General features: G+C 37.1%; 1 protein-coding gene across 5 annotated transcripts in view; it reads right to left on the bottom strand.

Moving 5' to 3' along the window:
- The window catches only part of ZNF385B (zinc finger protein 385B), a 329,371-nt gene that overhangs the window by 87,228 nt on the left and 220,970 nt on the right, over positions 1 to 21,173 (bottom strand). The window contains exon 1 of one of the 5 annotated variants that reach the window (XM_043577199.1): positions 12,693 to 12,913. The exons of the other annotated variants lie outside the window; for them this stretch is intronic. The gene's annotated coding sequence lies outside the window, so the exon portion shown is untranslated. Of the gene's footprint in view, positions 1 to 12,692; positions 12,914 to 21,173 lie in introns of those variants that run through there. 5 annotated transcript variants of the gene reach the window in all.

Below are 21,173 nucleotides of genomic sequence, written 5' to 3' on the forward strand. Positions count from 1 at the left end.
ACCATGTGTGGGAAATTTAAAGCACTCCTCTCCAAGTAACAAGCATTCTTCTGAAGCCTCCACATACTGTAGGTGAGTAGCTGCTGATGCAGGTGGCTCTCTGAGACACAGGCTCAGGTGTGCCTTTTTTTTTTTTTTTAAATATAACTTTATTGAGATGTAATTCACATACTGGACAATTCTCCCACTTAACGTATACAATTCAATGGTTTTTAGCATTTCTGCAGAGCGGTGCACATCACCACAATCAATTTTAGAACATTTTCACAATCCCTAGAAGAAACTCCATACCCATTAGCAGTCATTCCACACTTCCTCTCAACACGCCAGCTCCTGGCAACCACTACTCCATTCTGTTTTTAGGTTTGTCTATTATGGACATTTCATTTAAATGAAGTCATACAATATGAGTTCCTTTGTGACAAGCTTCTTTCACTTGGCATAATGTTTTCAAGGCACATCCATGTTGTAGCATGTATGAGATTTCATTCCTTTTTAAGGCTGTGAAATATTCCATTAAAACAGACTCACTTTTTCCTTATTCATTCATCAGTTGATGGGCATTTGGGTTGTTTCCACTTTTTGGATATTCTGAGTAATGCTGCTATGAACATTTGTCTGTAAGTTTTTGTGTGGAGATGCATTTTTAGTTCTCTTTGCTATATACGCAAGAGTAGAATTGGGGATTATTGGGTCATATGGTAATCATATGGTTTAATGTTTTGAGAACGTTCAGACTGTTTTCCAAAATGCCTGAGCCATTTTATAGTACCACAAGCAGTGTATGAGGGTTCCAATTTCTCCCAGCATGTCTATATAGGACCACAAATAATCATATGCCAAAAATCTCCTACTGACTTGAAGGAGAAATAAACAGTATGGGGAAATGCTCCAACTATTAAAACTTCTACCAACGTCCTCACACAGTGTTCCAGAATAATTAAAATTTCTATTTCAATGATATATTTTTGGATAATGGATTTTCTTAATAAACTCTGCATTATATTTCAAATCATTCCAGAATATTATTAGTAATAGTGTTTAATGGACTATCATGCCTCATTTACATTGATCCTAAAAGCAGAAAAAAAGAAAAAGGCATCTGAAGCATTTATCTGTAATGGCAAGTCTTCAGGTCAGCCTCATCCATTAGGGAATGTAGAGTAGGACTCAGCAAAAATAGAATCAACCAAAAGTATAGATCAAACAGTAATGTTGTTTTTCAGATGCCAAAGTAAATACTCTGATCTCAGCCTGGCATTCACATGACCACCCTGTATTTAATTACACTTTTTCTTCTAATTAGGTGACGTTACAGTCACTGCTAACTTCAGAGCTTATAGATCCAAGATGATATATTATGTCAGTATTTCAAATGCTGCAGAAGCACTTATTAAAATATTTATTTTAAAAGCTTTGCTTTAAAGCTGTAGCTAAATTGAAAAAAAGATATTTCTTATTTTAGAACAATATACAACTCACAATTGTTATAATTGTCAAAAGCCTAAAGTCTAGAAAGTATGCAGAACTATTCTACTTCAAGCTGCCTGATGAACGGATGAATTATTTTGCCATCATGGGTCTCCCCCACTCACCAAAAAGCAAAGTTTTTTCCTTAAGCCCATAATGGTAACACTCTGATAACACCAGCAGCACACGGTATCAGAGGGCCTGGCAAAAGTCATTTTGTGCTAACAAACTCAACTCAAATGTAACGCAACACAGAACCTGACAAACAGATTGCTCCATCAACAAAGGTCAGAATGCGCAATGATCCCCCTTTACCCAATCAAATATCTATGCTAATAAAGACAAGGCTTGAGAACTACTTCGCAGCCACCATTCATTAGCATAAAAACTTAGCAGCTGTTTACCATTCATTAGCATTTTAATGACAGACAATTTGCCATGTTAAACACAGATTGTTTTAAAGCACTGGTAGATCTCCTGAATAAATACAAACTGCTTTCATCAATTCCCTTCACCTCAACCTTGCTGTTTTCACTTTTAAGACCTGCTTTTTCAGATTGCTTCACCAAGACCCACGGCTTCAGAGGAAGTTTTTGCAAGTGGGAGATGAATGGGGATAAAGTGCACTTTTTTGCACAGGCTGGGTTAGGTTTTAATCCCTCTGTCACCTTATTCCCGATTTTACTACTGTTCTGAGGCTGGGAAGCATTTCTCCTCACCCTAGGATGCCCAAAAGTTAGTGGCAGATACAAGCAGAAATATGGCCAAAATACATTGCATCCTGCAAGAAAATGCTTAATTTTTCTTCAATTTGCTGAGAGAAAAAAAAAAAAGAGGGTTGGAAATACAATGGATGAGCATGGATTTCAGCATAGAAATCCTTCACATTGCTCTGCCCAGGGGACAGGACCAACCTTTGTCTTTTGTATGATTTGGCAATATTATGTAAGATACCTCCTATATGTAGCTTTATTTCAAAGCCTAGGATATAATCTGGTATATATAATAATGAATTAAGTCATAATAGGGCTCTACCTTGTTTGACAATAAAGATTTTATATCACTTGCTGTATATATATTGATCAGACTCCCTGACCTAAAATGAAATACACACACACACACCAGCATGTATACCCCAAAGATGTAACAGTCACCACTCTCACCATGGAAATTCCACATGTTCATATACTCCACCTATGAATGCAATTAAGCCTCTCCCCCCAATTTCATTTTCACTGTAAATTCCAAGTTGTTTTCATCTATAACTATGAAACCAATAATATGAGAAAGACAACACACCACTATGATCATAAAACTATTATTACAGCCAACTGCCTCTGTAACATAATAGGTGCTTTATTATGTCAACGGATTATATCGTAATTCATCACAATAACACCTCATTTGAGAGTTAGGCAACACTTGACATTATTGCTGTGATCTTTCACGTTTAGAAATATTACCTTGAAGGTTTAGGTGATAGCTGTGAGGCTTTCTAGTACCCTATGTACCATAACACGAGCAAACGAAACACCTCAGCGTTAGGAGAAAACTCCAAAGTCACAGAACAACTGTGTGAAGAAGCATTTACAGAATGAGATCAAATCTATATTCTATATCCTGCAGAAGTAGTTTCTTCTTATGCCATTATTATGTATGTCTGCTTTATTGAGTACTAAAATAAAAAGCTTAGCATATTATAAAAGTCTATTAGGTAGAGGCAATGCCAATTATAGAACTCCCAAAGATATCTTTTTTCCCCCCAAAGACGTCTTTAAAGAAATTAAAATGAGTGGCGTTTCAAGTTCTACCAAACTCAGTTTTCTCTTTTTATTGCTTTCTCAGCTTCAGTGAGTAACCTTCCCTCTTACCAGAACAATCACCAACCAGCATCTCCTGTGGTCTCTCTCTCACCATTTCCTTTCTTTCATCAGTCTGTCATGTGAGGAAAACTAAGGTATCAGGAGATCTACTGTAGTCATAAGGAGGTGGCTATGTGAATAGGCTATGTGACCGAAAAGGGTTTGTTTCTGAAAAGGCCACATAAAAACTGAGAGATAACATTTTTATAGTGCATACTGTGTGCCAGGCACCATTCTAAGCACATTACATATGTATGTACATACGTAGACACACATAAGAATATATATACACATCTGTATGTGTATATCCATATATACTCATTTAGGTATATTAAATTATATGTTTATATCATTTACATCTTTATACATTATTATATATTATATACTGATTTCTGTATATATTAAGAGTATGTGTTGATCTCACGGTTCATGGGATCGAGCCCTGCGTTGGGCTCTGACCTGACATTGCAGAGTCTGTTTGGGAATCTCTCTTGCCCTCTCTCTCTCTGCTCCTCCCATGCTCTTGCACGGGTGTGCTCTCTCGAAATAAATGACTTAAAAAAAAAGAGTATATGTGTAAATTATACATATGTGTTCACAATAACCTAATAAACAAGGTATTATTACTAGCCCCATTTTACAGATGAGAAACTGAGTCACAAAGAAGAGAAGCTCAACCACAAGTATTTTGTACATGGAGAAGGTAATATGAAAATCCAGGAAATTTGACTACTGAATTTTGTTCTTTACTACTGCGCTATGGTCACCAAATTACACACTTGAAAACACTTCAGTTATATCGGCACATGCTCCAGCTGCAGACAGCATTTTACCATTGAATTAAGATATTTAAAATGTTCAATCTTCTTTGAAGCTGGGAGTTAGTTGAAACTTTTATTTGATCCTAATGTAGTGATTGATACTGGTAACTAAAATATATAAGATTTCTTTTATACTCTATAGGAAATGCTTCTACAATATATTTATCTAAAAATAACCTTCCCTAAGTAATAGTATTATTTAATTTCATAAATACTATGGATGAACAACTGTAAAGCCATAGTGCTAACAGCTGCAGGGACTATATAAACTGAATCAGACAGAATTTATTTTACTTTTTGGAGAAGATAAACCACTACTACCATTTGATGAGATTTTACTTTATATATGGCTAAGTGATTTGTGTTCCTTATTTTATTAAATTATAATACAATTCTATGAGGCTTGTATTATTATCCCGTTTTACAGATGAGAAGGGTGAGGCTTAAAGAGACTGAGATCACCTAGTATGCGGTAGGTAGTAAGGCCTCAGTTTCAGTTCTTGTTTGACTGACTCTAAAGCCCATGTCATCATTCCATAAAGTGGGTTATATGTAAAGTTGTTAAGTGAAAAAGATTCTGTCCTCAAATACATTTAAAAAATGCTGGCTTCAACAAAGTTTAAAGTGATTCTTTTTTGCAAGACATCTTGCAGCTTACAATATAGTAACAGGCACTGTGAATGTCAAGGCAGATATAATTTCTACTCTCAATTTCTTAAGCATGAACCAATTCTTCCCCCCCACCCCCACCCCCACAGAGATTCTGGAACCATTAATGCTTGGCATATCCTTCAGGCAATGCTGTTCTACGCAAGTGAAATGTACCAGTTCAGGAGTTCAGGTCTACTACTTTCTTGTGCAAATGTGGACAACCTCTATTTTCTTTTGTATAAATTGGGGAAAATAAGAATACCTACGGCATAAGACTGGTAGTACTTTTCTAAGAAAAATGCTTAATCCTGTGCCTGACACATACCAAGCTTTGGTTACTGGAGTTATGAACTATTCCTACTCGTCTCACGTTATACCATATCCCGGGAGAATAAATACTTAAGTTCAATAGTTATAAAAGGCAGGATATGTCAGGGATCACAAATTATCAACAAAATGCTAAAGGGGTTCAAGAAAGAAAGAAATTACATCTGTTTAGGAGTTGGGTTCATAAACGTTTTCATAGATGAGCTATCTCTTAAGTCTCGAGGAATGATGCGTATTTTGAGAGGTGAATATGGTAGAATGGTAGGGTGAACTGCATAAGCAAAAAACATGGAGAAAACCAAGTGTATTACAATTCAAAACTTTCTTAAGCATTCAAGATATTCTTAGCATTTCTGGCTTAAAAGATGAAACAGGAAAGAGAAAAGCAGAACATCTTTATGACCTTGGAGTAAGCAAAGATTTCTTAAATAGGAAACAAAAGGTGTTAATCATAAAAAAATTGACAATATACTCTATGAAGAATAAATCTGTGGGAATATGACATATCAAGGAAATGAAAAGGTAATCCACAGAGTGGGAGTAATAATAAAATAGAGATTTTGACAAAGGACTTTAATCTAGAATAAAGAACTCCTATAGATCAATAAGAAAATGAAAACATGACAGAAAACATGGGTAGAAGAATAGACACTTCACAAAAATATATACTAAAATGGCCAGTAAATATGAAAAAGTGCTTAACTTCATTAGTCATTAGGGATATGCAAATTAAAACTTCAATAAGATATCACTACATACCCACAAGAATGGCTACAATGAAGAAATATTGAGATTATCAAGTGCTGACAAGGATATGGAGCAACTAGAACTTTTTTTTTTCAGTTTTCATTTAAATTCCAGTTAGCATACAGAGTAATAGTTTCAGGTGTACCATATAGTGATTCACCACTTCCACACATTACCCAGTGCTCATCACAACAAGTGCCCTTCTTATTCCCTATCACCTATTTAGCTCATCCCCCCCAACCTCCTCCCCTCTGGTGTCAATGGTTACGACCACTTTGGATAACCAGCAATATCTACTAAAACTGAATATATACATACCCTATGACTCAGCAAGTCCAGCCTTAGGTATTTACCTAACAGAAATAATATGCACTAGAATGCTCATAGCAATACTATTTACAATGCCCCAAACTGGAAATTAGCTAATTAACCCATCAACAGTAGAAATAAGTAATTTTGGTTCTTCATGCAATAAAACATTCACATAATGGAACATAGCAATGAAGACAAATGACTTATAATTACACGCAACAACAAACAGACCTCGCAAACATAATGTTAAAAAAAAACCCCTAAAATCAGGAAGCATATCAATATACTGTATAATACCAATTTACACAGAGTACAAAATCAGACAAAACTAATCTATACTGTTAGGATAGGGCTATCCTTGTAGGAAGGGTGGGTGGAGCATGAGACGGGCTTCTAAGGTGCTGGAAATGTCTTCTACCTGGTCTTGGTGCCAGTTACACAGGTATGTTATGTTTATGTACATTCATTCAACCGTACACTTATGTGCACATTTCTGTATGTTATACTTCACCAGAAACTTTTTAGAAGTAATGTGTCCAATGATAATAATTTTAGTAAACTATTTTGGCAAATACAGGCAAAATTCTCCAATAAGAACATCTTCAAACACTGTCAGGTTTGTATACTTTTAGGATGAATATGATGTTTTTTTTCCCCCTGCCAGGTTGATTTTGCTCAAAATGATTTGTGAGAAAATAAAATTTCCCTTTAATGCTGATGCTTCCTTGCTGAATTTCTTAAGTGGATGGAAGAGACTGACACAGAATCTACTGATGCCAAAGAGAAAAATGTGTATCTAGAACTCTGAGTCCATAAAATCTTAACAATTGGCAGTTCTGCTCCTGGATCTCCCTTGGGGCACATCAGGGTTCCCTCCAGAGAGTCCAACAGCGGCATCCTGGCAGAATGTTGCATTTAAAAATAAATCCTTTTGAGTATCACACTGAAGTTTATGGGCAATAATGAAGTGCTGCCTCAAAAAACAGCAGTGAAGTCACATCATGATGGATTTTAAGCCACAATGTCCTTTGGGTTTAGTAGTAATATGCCAGGTTTTACACAAAACGATGAATCTTTTACTAAGATGCAATGGATGGCCTTTTGAATGTGTGGCGATAGAGTACTTACAGCCACGTCGGGATTCATTTATATCTGAATATTTTGCCCATGCACTGACTTTCTTATATTTAAATGTTGAAAGAAAGGGTCAGATTTTTTTACTCTGTAGTACCAAAATATCATATGATTACACATGTGGATACCTCAATAGCTGTCATCCGTTTTTGAGGTAGAATTGAAAAATCTGAGAATTTCAGAATTTAAGTAAAGAAGATAATTGGTTTTCAGAAAAAGTCTTGAGGATCAATTGTCTTCTTTGAAGCTGAATGGACAATATTTTTGCTTTGTTATAGTTTTTCCACCTGTAACCTGACATTATTAAGCATGACTATACAAGAAAGGAAACTCAAAGAAAGGAAAACAGGGTTCTGACAAGTGCTTTATCATTTTTTTGAAATAGTTTTTAATATACCTGACTTATCAAAAGGGAATGTCATGAGCTTAGTTCCTAAATTACCAAGTCTTTGGAGAAGCCAAAATTATCTCCAGACAGGGCTTTACTAAAATTGTCTGAGGTCGAGCATGGATTGGGAGGTCACTGTAGCCTGACGAAACTTTCTGGCAAAAAGAGACAGGGAGATGGTCCTGTGCTACATTTGCCCAATGATTCCTGTCTATGGCATTAAGATGCTTTCGTGAAGTCTGAAGCCTTTTTCTGTTACAGAGGAACTTTTTGCTCTCTCTTTACAGCATGTGAAGGACCTAATGTCCTCATGGAACTAAGACTTTTTATTTTATTTTATTTTATTTTATTTTATTTTATTTTATTTTATTTTTATTTTTTTAAACTATGACTTATTTTAGAAACCTTCAAAAAATACAGACTCTCTTATTCCCAATAACCATTTTTCTCAAACCGTTGAATACTTCTAGAGGAATTATATCTCATAACATTTTAGAGCTAAACATAACATAAGAATCTACCCTTGGGGTACCTGAGTGGTTCAGTTGGTTAAGTGTCCGACTCTTGATTTCGGCTCAGACCATGATCTTACGGTTTGTGGGCTTGAGCCCCATGTCGGGCTCTACACTGGCAGTGCAGGGCCTGCTTGGGATTCTCTCTCTCTCTCTCTCTCTCTCCCCGTCCTTACCCGCTTACGCTCTCACAAAATAAATAAACATTAAAAAAAAAAAGAATCTACCCTTAATTTTACATGAGATAAATGATTAAGAGAATTTAATACAGCATGATACCTGACTGACGGTAGACTCACATTTAGAGTTCCCATTGCCCAGAGACATTGTTTCGAATATTTAAGTCAATACAATCAAAGACATACAAGAATCATATGTTGAAGTCTTTATCTTCTTTAAAAATTTAAATAGATGGTCTGTTTTCTTTTTACATTTTGACTAAAATTTAGGAGTATTCATTTTTCAATGAGATTTTAATTTTAATGTTTTATTAATATGAATAATGAAAGAAACTAAATCAAAGAAAAAAGTCAGTGTGGCCATGAGGCAACATTTAAGAACAGCAGAAGATTGATTGCAACACCTCATTTTAAACAATTTTTTAAATATTCCCAACGATATAAAAAAGAGAACAACAAACCCCATCAAAACTATGCTTTCAGCTGTACTGTTTGGATCAATATAACTAATTCAAATAGCTTCATACCAGGGGGCACACATGCATTTTTTGGTGATTTTTATACTGAAGGACTATCAGTACTGCAACAAAAATGCTATCTGAAAAGACACATTTTTCCAAGCAATGGCAACTGACCTTCCATCGGAGCAGATCAAAACAGCAGGGTCATTGAGGCCTCTCTGGGCCTCTCCTCTGCAGCTCACTAAAGGGCCAGGCTGAAGGCACTGCATACAGCAACTCAGGAGGTCAATCCATCCAGCTGCTGCTATACATTCTAGCTCCAGGATACAAAATGTTTTGCCCCCTAGTTTCAGCAAATTTCAGTTTTTTGCATTCAGTGACTTGGATATTTGCATTTAAGAACCAAACAGGGTGAAAAGGAATAGTGATTTACTTAATGGTCCTTTAAAAAGACACTTTTTCTCCAGAATCTTGCTCAATTTAAAGAAACAGAGTTAGTATTTGCTCTGCCAGTGCTCTCTACTCCCACTTTGGTAGAGAAAAGAGGTTTCCTTAGCTTAAATATTAACTAAACATTTCAAAGCTATTCAAAAGCTGTTGCCTATGTTAAAAAAAAAAAAAAGAAAAAAGAAAAAAGTAATAGGCTCCTAGGAAGCACAGTTTGGGAATAAACAGGATAGTAACAACTGTGCTATAACCCTTTTTCCTTTCTGCATACATATTCTATGGCCACCATAATTATAATGCACTGTAGAGAATTCAGGACAAATTCTAGTGGATTATGATCATGGTGACCATCATAGATAAGGCCATTCTTGGTCCCCCATCAGCCAAGAAGCCATTTTCATCCAGGAACCATAGACATGGCTCCCATGTGGCTGCCAGGACTTGTGAAAGCTGCCATTTCATCCCTGTGGAAACCTGGTATGGGGTGACTAATCTGGCCACGCCAGGAATAGAGCAAGCAGAAACTGTAAGTAATAGGGAGATAGTGAGGTTCACTTAGGGAAAAACATGAGGGGGACTTGAGGAGGAAGGGAAGAGTGGTTAAGTTTGGCTTAATGTTACAGAGACTAGAATTAGCACTAATTCCTTATTTGGAATTTCCTAACATCTCACTCCTAAAATGATTTTCCTCCCTTTTATCTTTGACTGTATTGTAGAAATCTGTAGAGAATGAAGTAGAACAGAGCAAAAACTATATAAGGAGGTACAACTTAGTTAAGCAGGCCATCCAATCCCTTCCAAGAAAGGAGCTGGGCAGCTGGGAGGCAATGTGGTATCACCCTTATCCTGAGAAACATGGAATCCTGTGACCTAAGGGGAGGCTTGCACTCCAAAGGGTCTTTAGTGGATATTGAACAGAATGGCCAATCCCTGATATGGCTTCTTGGAACTCTGCCATTGTCCTGACATCCTAGAAATTGATGCTACTTGCTTCAGTCATTCAGGCAGCTTCTGGGGCAGTAGTGATATGCAAAACCGCATCAGATAAGGCCCTCCAATGAATGCCCAAGGATTTTCTGCATTGGAAGTGATTCATCATAAATGATTGCCCCCTGTCCCTGTGTATCATGTTTATTCTTGTGCCATTATACTGACTTTGTGCCAGTTTTTCTTCTATGGAATTTCTATTTGGCTTCTCAAATGATTCTCACTTTCCCAAAGAACACCAAAAGTCAAAGACATAATGATTTTTTAATAAAGTGCCACATGGGAAGTAGAGAATTTAATCATAGCACTCATCATTTTCCTTGTCAGTGATTTGCTTTATAAAGCAAGAAAGGAATGGAAATGTTTTTTTTAGACGGACATTTGTTTTGACTCTTGGTCTCTTCTGAACTTCAAACAGCCTTTTAAGCACCCTTTGCTTTAAAGGACGCAAATGGAAAAGTAATAGACCTAGGGCTCAATGTATTTAATTTGACAAAGCATGTTTCCAGTTAAAGAAAATGTAGAAAACAACCCAAAGTTCCAAAATTGCACAATTTCTATTTCCAAACTTTGATTGACTTGTGTCTGTCTTTTTTTTTTCTCTAACACCCTCTTTCTCTCTCCTTCTTATCCTTCCCTGTCTCTCTAGTCTCCCTCCCTCTCACCTGTTTGTCTTTTCTGCCTCTCTCATCTCTCATCCCTCTCATCTCTCTATTTCCATGTCTTTCTATCTCTGCATGTGTATGTACCTGTCTGTCTCTTGTCTCTTTGTCTCTGTCTCTCTCTCTTTCACCATAATACTGCCTGGGAACCAGAAAGCACTCAAACTTTGTCATTAGCCTTCTTTTGCAGCATTCATTTTGTTTTCAATATTTGCTTCTACAAATCAAAAGACAAATAGCAAGATTTTACTGGTATCAGGACAAGTTTGTCCCTGTGACAAGATAAACCAATTAGATGAAGGTCATATCTCCGGTTATGTCTCAAATAGTCATGTCAGTTCCAACAACTGAGGATTGTTTTCATATATACTCACATAATATCTGCCATACCCATGACAACGTAGAGCAAGTTAAGTTAGATTTTAGTGGTATATTTGTATAGAAATTTGTCATCAGTGTCCTGGGTTATACAAATACTATAACTTTTCATTACAGAGCACAAGGTGCTTTAAAATATACTAAGTAGATATCTAATCTGTTACATGGCTTATGATCATCCCACATTTTTCTGATGAAGAAAATGATGCTAAAGATAAATGATTCCATGACAAAGCAAATATACAGACTGAAGCCAATCATGGACCCAGGGAGAGAAAAACAATTTTCTTCCAAAATCAGATACTAGCCTAATTGTGATCACTCCACTGAGCAAGTGTCTGCTAAGAAGTCTAACATCACAGAGTCTCTAGGACCTTGGAAAAATGAAGGCTCATGGGATTCAATCTACTCATTTTTTCAAGAGTCTACTGAACCCTCAGTGTTTACACCTCTAATTCACCAATGAGACAGAATGAAAGAAGTTGATGCTCTTTCAATATTTTCCAACCACCTGAAATCCTACTGGGGACTACGAGATAAAACATCTATCTACCTGCTGCCAAGACTTCATAAGCTCTTTACTAACAGTAATATTTATTCATGTTCAAAAAAATGGCAAAATTGAAAAAAAAGGATTTTGGGGGGGGGACACTAAAGCAATAACATTAAAACAGAAATGAGAATTTTACAAGCATCTACTATGGACATACAAACCACATTCATCCTCATAACAGACAATACTCCCTCTTGAGGAGCTAAACTTACCTAGTTTCCAGAGAGATTTCTATGCCCAAGGGTCTAAGTAAACATTGAAGTCACTGAATTTTGATTTGAACTAGATGAAACATTAAAAGCTTGAAACACGCTTATCATAAAGATGGGGATAAGAGTGCAAATTACCCACGTCACCTAATTTAGTGACAGGCTACTAGCCACTGTTCTGTCAGTTTGAATGTGCATTCTTGAATCGGGACAATCATCAGCTTAAACAGATTTCCTGAAGGAAAAAGTGAGAGAGGGCTCTAAATACTTGGATTAAACATGAATTTCATTTTTACCTACCAGCTAGTCTGAGACAAACTTCAAAAGAAAAAGGATAGAGGAGATGTGGGAAATCAGTCACATCTTTATTATATATAGCAAAGTGAACCAATATTACAATTTAAATAAAAACAAACCAGGAAAACCAAGATGATCTTGAACAGGGGAGTTGTAAAATTAGCAAATTCTATTTGCTCTAATTCTGATCCTTTTCTCTTTTTCTGAAATTGATTTTAGCTGTTTTACATTTTTGTCACATACTTCATGAAAAAGTTCCCTGAGGTGTAAATGCTGATCAGCCAGCAATGCTTACCTTCGTTTTTAAGATTACAGTCCACGTTCACTCCTGCATTCAAGCACTGTACGAAGTATTACATTGAGAGATAAATAATTCCATCATTTCAACCTGGTGCTTCTGTGAAATGTGGTGCTAGGAAACAGCCGACAGGCAGTGCGTCTGAACAAATCATACGTCCTGTAATTGCCGCTTAGCTCTAATTACTATTGAGGATAGTGTTTGCAACTTGATTCCAGGGAGAGGGCAGACTACCTTCTGACGACACTGAACCAAATATATCCTAAAAGACTGACAATTACTTTCTTTCATGTAATTTTTCTGAGTAGCTCCCAGGTACTCGGCTACTCAGAAACTACCACTCAGCCATAGTAAAAATGAAATCAGATCATCTGACACTCACCTCTCCTTCCCAACAAAGCACTGTAACTCTCAAAATATTTATTTATTATACCAATTTGGAATTTATGGTGTCATTTAGACTTAAAGGGATTGTTGTTGTTGTTTTTTCTTTTCTGGGTGGGCAACCAAATCTTTCTTTTAAAATTGCTTTTTATTTGAAAAAGGAATACGTTCTCAAAATATGAACTTCATTTTTATTCTGTTAGTCCAGAATAATTTATCTGCATACCATTAGGCCTCAATAATTTCTTTCCTTGCCTGTACATTTTTAGGTTTTAAATAAAGATTCACAGCATATAATTAAAAAAGACTAAAGCAGGTAACAATTTGATGTTGATAACATTAATAGGGATGTTTATGCTTTTCAATGTCAAAAACCTAATTTCAATCATGTGGGAGAATTTTCATGGTGAAATTAGCAGTTGTATAGGCTTGGAACTAAAAGGATACATTATGTACTCATATGTCTAATTTCACTCTTCCATCTAGTGGCATCTGACCATGTGATCATAATAAGCTTCTGTTACGTCCGTATTATGCAGTATGGCTATGACTTACTGGTTATTTTGCTTATGCTAGGCTGATTGTCATTGATATTGATGAGTTCGCTTAGTGGGCATTTGACTGAATGAAAGAAACTTGAAATGATTGATCTTTTAAATGTCAGGAAGGATTTTGCACCTTTGGTTGTGCAACTTAGCACATTTGCCAACCACAGCCAACACTTTAGTGACGTACAAAGCAAACTGCACCCATTCAAATCCAGAGATCTGATATATCTGCTTATGTCAGATTTGCATGGTAGCCATCAGGGACAGGTAAACCTAAGGAAATAATTAGATGCAGCAATCAAAATGATAATTATAAAACCAGCTCTTAGAATTAGTGCATATCTCCAAGCCCCATGATCTCAGTTGTTATGGATAAAACAAAATAGCATTCTAAATGGAACATAGTATGCCAGCTCTATACTTATTTCTCCCCAAATAGCAATTGTGCATTTCTTGCTCACATAATATTTAGTTGTTCATGATTAAAATAAACTTATAGTCACTGCTGTGGTTTTCACTTTAATTTTTAATTTTAATTTATTTAAAAAAAATTTTTTTAATGTTTATTTATTTTTGAAAGAGAGTGAGAGAGTGGGGGAGGGGTAGTGAGAGAGGGAGACACAGAATCGGAAGCAGGCTCCAGGCTCTGAGCTGTCGGTACAGAGGCGATGCGTGGCTCGAACTCATGAACTGCGAGGTCATGACCTGAGCCCAAGTCGGACGCTCAATCGACTGAGCCACCCAGGCACCCTTAATTTTTTATTTTTAAAAATCTACACCTAAATCAAAAAATCTAGACCCCTCCTAAGAAAACTGTGTTCAGTAGGGATTATGTTGTTACTTCCTTAGAAGTATTTTTCTTTCATGGAGCCAGGCAAATAATTCCATTCTTTTTTGCCTGCCCTTAAATCATGCCTGATTCCTGGAGTATTTTCCAGAACATTTCTAGGTCTGACATACTAGTCCATACTCAAACTCCCAAACCTTTATGTGTACCTCCCATAGGTCCTTCGTTTACTTTAGTAGTATACAAAGTGCGGTCCCCAAACCAGAAGCGTCAGCATCACCTGAGAAGCAAAGCAAAGCAAATTTCCAGGCTCCATCCCAGAATTATAAACTCTGAGAGTGGGACTCAGAACTCTGTGTTGTTGTTGTTTTTAAGCTTATTTATTTATTTTGAGAGAAGGGAAAAAGGTGGGGACAGAGAAAGAAGGAGAGAAAGAATCCCAAGCAGGCTCCTCGCTCACAGCATGGAGTCAAATGCAGGACTTGATCTCACGAACCGCAAGATTATGACCTGAGCCAAAATCAAGAGTAAGATGCTTCAATGACTGAGCCACCCAGATGCCCCTCAGAAATCTGTGTTTTAACCAGCCCTCCAGGTGATGTGAAACACACTGATCATTGTGAGCCACTGGTCCATGGTGCATGCATATATGTACTAAAAGCAGTAGGAGAACGTGATAGAGAACTTAAGCTTCTATGGGAAAGCTAAAGGCCTTAGCAGAGAGGTGGCATTTAAGTGGTGATCTAAAGGGGGTGACAAGAGTCTGAATGACTCTCAAGGAGTCACCAGGCATCTCTTACCTGGCTAACCCATCACGTATGCCCTTGAGTTAGTGCAGCCCCACTAATTACAAAATTTAACTCCATAAGTTACCATCGTTCTTCAGTCAAGTCATTTCATTCTTAAAGAAAACAAAACTTCCCTTATTTCTGTTAGCCTTTTACTAGCCATTCTCTCATTTCCCTTAACTTCAGTTCCTTTTAGCATAGCCTACTTCCTTCTTCACTTTTTTTTTTACTATCCTTTTCACTTCATAAATCTGGCTTCTGATTTCCCCATCTTAATAAAACTATGGTTTTGAAGTCCTTTATCAGTCCTCCTTGACCTCTGTGTACCATTGGTAGAATATGCTCCTATATCTAAACACCTCTTTTCCAAGATCAACTTTTGTATTTCTGAACACCTGCTGGACTCCTCGCACCTGTATTATCCCCTTGGCATCTCAAGTTCAACTTGTACAAAATTAAACTAGTCACACCAGCTCCCCTCCATCACCAGAAGGGACATTCTTCCTCTGGTGGTCTTTATTTCACTGCCCTGGACCATGAGTTTTCTGGTTATATAGACTCTAAAACTTGAAGAATGGTATTTAACTTTCCCTCTTCCTTGCCCCTAAATCAAGCTAGTTATCTTTAGGATATCTTTCACCTCCTTCCCCTTTCCATACCTATTACCATTACCATCATTTAGATCCTCATTGGCTGCTTACTACTAGAATTCTTTAATCACGGTATTCCCCCTGTGGTTAAGTGAATTCTTGGGAAGGGCATCTCAAATCAATCATTTGCCTATTCAAATGTCTTCCATTGTTCCCCTTAGTGAGTTACAGGCTCTGAAATCCAATACTGTACACCTGTTCAAATCTCTACTCTGCTACTTACCAGCTGGGCAACATTAAATGAATTAATTGACTTGTTAAGCCTGTTTTCTCAGCTGACAAGTAGGAATAAAAACACCAATCATATCTCATGAGGAGACCTGAAGGAACTAGTGCATGTAAATTCTTAGTAGCGCATACAGCACATTGAAGGATTTAGCAAATGATAGGCATTACCATCACCATCACCAAAACCATCACCAGAGTATACAATTACAACATCTCAGTTCAGCATCCCTCATTGTTCTTAACTGAAAACTTTCTAAGATATGCTATACTGAACTATTTCTCAAGGGCAAGGACAAAATGTTTTTCTTTCTGTCTCTGGCTTTTTGGTGCCCTACACCTAGTAAGTAGTTGCTCTAGAAATGTCTACTGCATGAAGCACTGGCTGGCTCTTATATATACATACTTTCTTAGTTCTATCACTTTGCTTAGGCTTCCCAGGATGCCCTTGCCTTTCTGTCCCTTCTCATTCTACCCTCAAGTAGCATTTTATTTTATTTTATTTTATTTTATTTGTTATTAAAAAAATTTTAATGTTTATTCATTTTGAGAGACAGAGAGAACAGAGTGCAAGTGGGGATGGGGCAGAGAGAGAGGGAGACACAGAATCTGAAGCAGGCTCCAGGCTCTGATCTGTCAGCACACAGCCTGATCCGGGGCTCGAACTCAGGAGCCATGAGATCATGACGTAGGCCTAAGTCGCAGGCTTAATCAACTGAACAACCCAGGCACCCCTCAAGTGGCATTTTAAATGCCATCTCTTCTAGGAAGTATTTCTACTTCCATCAGAATAAAGTATCTCGTTCTCCTTTGAACCTGTGATACATTTCACTAATATGTCCTTTACAGTATGTAAGTCATTCTATTGTGTATCCTTTCCCCCAAGAAGCTATAAGCTCTTCCGGGTTAGGGACAAACATGATGTGCTGCTTTTGCCTAGGGACTTGGCAAGAGAAAGAACTCAACAAATGTACCGAATGAATGAATGAGGTAAGAGGAATGGCATGTACACTCTTACATGAACTGTGCTGCTGCATACTACCTGATTAAAGGTTTTCTTTCCCCTTGGTAATTGTGATGGTCTTCAAAGAGGAAACATGGTGAGATATACAGAAACAAGTTTTAGAGGGCCCCTTATAATGGGGTGTTTTCTTAACCTTGGGTTTAAAGTTATTCTAGAACCTAGAAGCATTTTTCACATAAATAAAGTCCTAAACGTTCACTGGATTCCTGGAATAGTGCTCCAAAGTTAATTAACCCACCAGACAGGTGTAGTAGCTAGAACATTACATTAGCAAGAGCACCTCAATGCCAACATTACTACAAGGGGTCAGGAAAAGGAGTCAATATTCTATGAGTGCTTATGAAGTGCTCAAACTCCTTTATAAAACATAACACCATGAATTTTGTTTTCTTCTTCATATTTTAAGGCATACTCCAAAAGTTATAACCAGAAGCCAATTTTTTTGTGTGTATTCAGATGATTACTTTTCATTGCCAGGATGAATGTGCTCTGGTTAAAGAATCAATTTATAACTGTCGATTATAAATGGTAAATTTAGAAAATGAAAGTCTCCTATAAAGTCAATATGTTTAAATTTTCAGAAATCAGAAATTATTTTCTTCTTTAATTACAATTCTAAATTTCAGCTTCTTTGTCTTCATTTTGGATTAATTCTAAATTGATTGTGGCCCCTGATACTCTAGCTTCAGTTCCTTTGCCCACATCCCCTGACAAATAAATGATGGCCTGTTAACAAACTTTTAATTACATTCATTAGGGGAGTCTGTTATTTTAAAGTAACTCTTCAGTGAGTAAATAATCCCTTTTTAATGGAAAAATGATTGCCTTTCCAATTATCTGAATTGCAATTTTGGATTTTCACAAATTTATTTAAAGTAGGCAAGCCTATAAACAAGACATTATTATCAACAAAGAAGACATATTTTCACTGTTACTTTTGCTCCCCTCCCCCCTACCCAGTAGTGAGCTAGACATCATGATAAACTGAGAACTGGGGTCCTTGGTCCTTGAGAAGGTGACTAATTGCAGAACAAAAATAATATATCTGAAACACTTAGAGAATAATACAAAGACACATACAATTTAGTGTGAATCATAGGCCCAGGGAAAGAAGTAGTACAGGAGAGAATACAACCTCACAAGGGCAGGGATATGTCTTTTGTTCACTAATGTATCCTAAACACTAGGAACTGTGCCTTATACATATTATGAGCTCAAAAAACAACTGCTCCACCAAAAGGAGAGAGAAGTGAGTTAGAATGGCTGGAGAAGTTTCACTGTGAGGGCAGGACTTAAGTAAGACCTTAAAATACATGATTCCTTGGTTTCTCCTTTGGCTCACCACCTATTTCCGGACTATTACCAAGTCCTGGTTGTACTCCCAGCACATATTACAAATCTTTCTGGTTCTCTCCATGTCACTGCCACCTCCTAGTCCAAGCCATCAGCATCTATCTGGACCACAGCTAATGGCTCTGAATGGATCTTTCTGGGAACATTTATGTTCCCTTATACTTACTTTAAAAATACAAATCTTATTGTGTTATTCCAGTGCATAATGGCTTCCCACCACACTTTGCATAAAATCTTTCCTTACCATGGCCTACATTTGCCACATGATTAAGCCTCTGCTTACTTACATAACCCCACCTTGTATCACCTCCACTTGCCCACCCTTCCCCCTTTCAAGACCCAAGCTTCTTTTCTCTTTCTTGAACATGTCAAATTCACTCTTATCTCAAGGCTTTTGCCTTTCTTGTTCCCTTTCTTGTTTTGGGAATTCTCATCCCCAAATTCAGTTGTGTTTCAGCTGAGGTCTTCAGCAAGGTGTTTCCTCTTTACATGATTCTGTTTTATTTACGCCATCCACTTATTTGTTTCTAAAATTATTTTGTTTTATTAGTTTACTTGTTCATTGTCTCCTCTTACTAGAATATAATCTCCATGACAGAAGCAGCTATATTCTAGGTGTTTTATTCCCGGCTCTGGAACAGTGCTAGGCCACAGATAGGCACTCAATACAGATTTTGAATGAATGAATGACTATAATTTCCCAGCCTTTACAAGTATGAAGATACTTTTTATGCATCAAATGATTTGAAGGACTCCCCAGATATTGTTATTCTTTTCTTTCCCCTGAGTATTCACTGATTATATACAGTGCTGATATGAAGTCAGGAACATTTAAAATAAAGGTATATCATTATCACAGGGCTGACATACATTTGGCAAGAGTATGATATATGAGACATGGTATTTATTCAATCTACCAAGTATTTGGTGCACATTTCCATTTGTAGGTACATGAGGATCCTTTGCCTACAGATGTTATGGGATCACTGACTGATATGCAGACAAAACAAGAGAACAGAAGCCATCCTAGTTAGCACTTTCTGAATACAGAGATACAAAGAAACTCAGGTAAAGCCTTATTCTGAACGAAGGACAAACCAACTTCTTTTTTGAACCCTCTAACACCCACTGTAGGGTTTATTAGTCATCTTCACACATTTGTGTAACAGTGGCTAAAACATAACGTTTATTATATGCCAACACTCTTCTAAGCACATTATGCACGTATTAATTCACCCGATCTTCACATTAACACAGCAAGGGAGGAACTTACTATTACTGACATTTTGTAGATGAGAAAACAGGGCACACAAAGACTAGGTACCTTGCTCAAGATCACAAAGCAGGTAAGTGGCAGAGTTGGCGTTCAAACCTGTATTGTCTGGTCCGAGAGTCCCTACTTTGACCACTATGCTATGCTGCCTTGCTGATATAAAAAGAAGGCACTGTCTTCACGCTAGGCAGAGAATGCCTTGCATCATACATAGCATATAAGAGAAATTACATATCAAATGTCAGCTACTTCTAAATATGCATGTTTTACTCCTAAACATTTCCAAGCAGTTGTTTTTCTCATTACTGCCACATAAAGGTCTGAAATGCTTAGCAGCAAGTGACTTCGTGAAGCAGTTCTATATCATGTGGGAAATCATGAGGATAATCTAAATCAAATACCAAATCTCACTGTGCCTTTAATATCACTGTGAAAACAGCATGCTTTTCTAGGACACACTGTGAAGTCTGAGGTGATAAGATAGCATATCCTAAAATTACTTGAAACCAAAAATGGATTTGTGATTGTTATTTCCAACTTACCAAGAATGTTCTTGTTTTGACAGGTTAGAACATGGGGATACAGACCTCACCTTGATATATAAGGTCTTAAAGTGTACAAACCTCAGTGATTTCTGCACAGTATTTGGTCAGGCTGTTTACAAAGAAAGTTCAATATTAGCTTATAGAACCAAGACAGAATTCCAAGAAGACTCAGCCTGTTTTGTCATTCACATAAGGCCCTTTGTTTGTTCTCCTCCATCTATTCTCTCCTTTTTAAAGAGATTAATTAGTTACCTTGCAAAATATGAATGAATCAAGGAGGAGTGGTGTCTACTGGGCATAGCACATGTTATGCAACATGACCCTTATGTAATAAATCTTTTGGAAAGCAGGTCTTCTTTTCCCCGTGAGACCTGTCTTCACTTTTCTCATGTGAGACTTGGCAAATGGGACATTCTGAGTCTGACAGGCCACTTCTGTGCTCCTCAGCTGACAACTATTTTACACAGATGTCAGCTGAAACCCTTACTGGGGCACGTAGAGGATCAGAACTTTTGAATCACATCCAGCAAACAGAATCCATCATCCCTCAGCTCTCTGCCTGCCACATCCCATCCCAACAGCAGCTTAGCACCCCTACAAGTAAGTCAGCCCAGCTCCAGTGAAACAGCACACACCATGGGCAAGGGATCATGTGATGGTCAACATGAAGTTGGCTTAGGGCGTTCCTCTGTAAGAAGTTCTCTAAGGAAGAGAAATCTCTGAAGTTCTGTGATTATCTTTTATAAAGATTTGGGAGCTTGAGAAGAGATGTGAAGGAATTTAGGGCTTTTTCTTGTGTTGTAGTTGCTTGTGTGTAGTCAGAGTCCAGTTCAAATTTTGCTTCTACTATTTATTAACTAAAGATGTCACTTTAGCGAGTTACTATCTGAACCTCATTTTT

Source organism: Prionailurus bengalensis, chromosome C1 (assembly GCF_016509475.1).
Source record: "Prionailurus bengalensis isolate Pbe53 chromosome C1, Fcat_Pben_1.1_paternal_pri, whole genome shotgun sequence".
In the NCBI taxonomy this organism is placed as follows: Eukaryota; Metazoa; Chordata; class Mammalia; order Carnivora; family Felidae; genus Prionailurus; species Prionailurus bengalensis.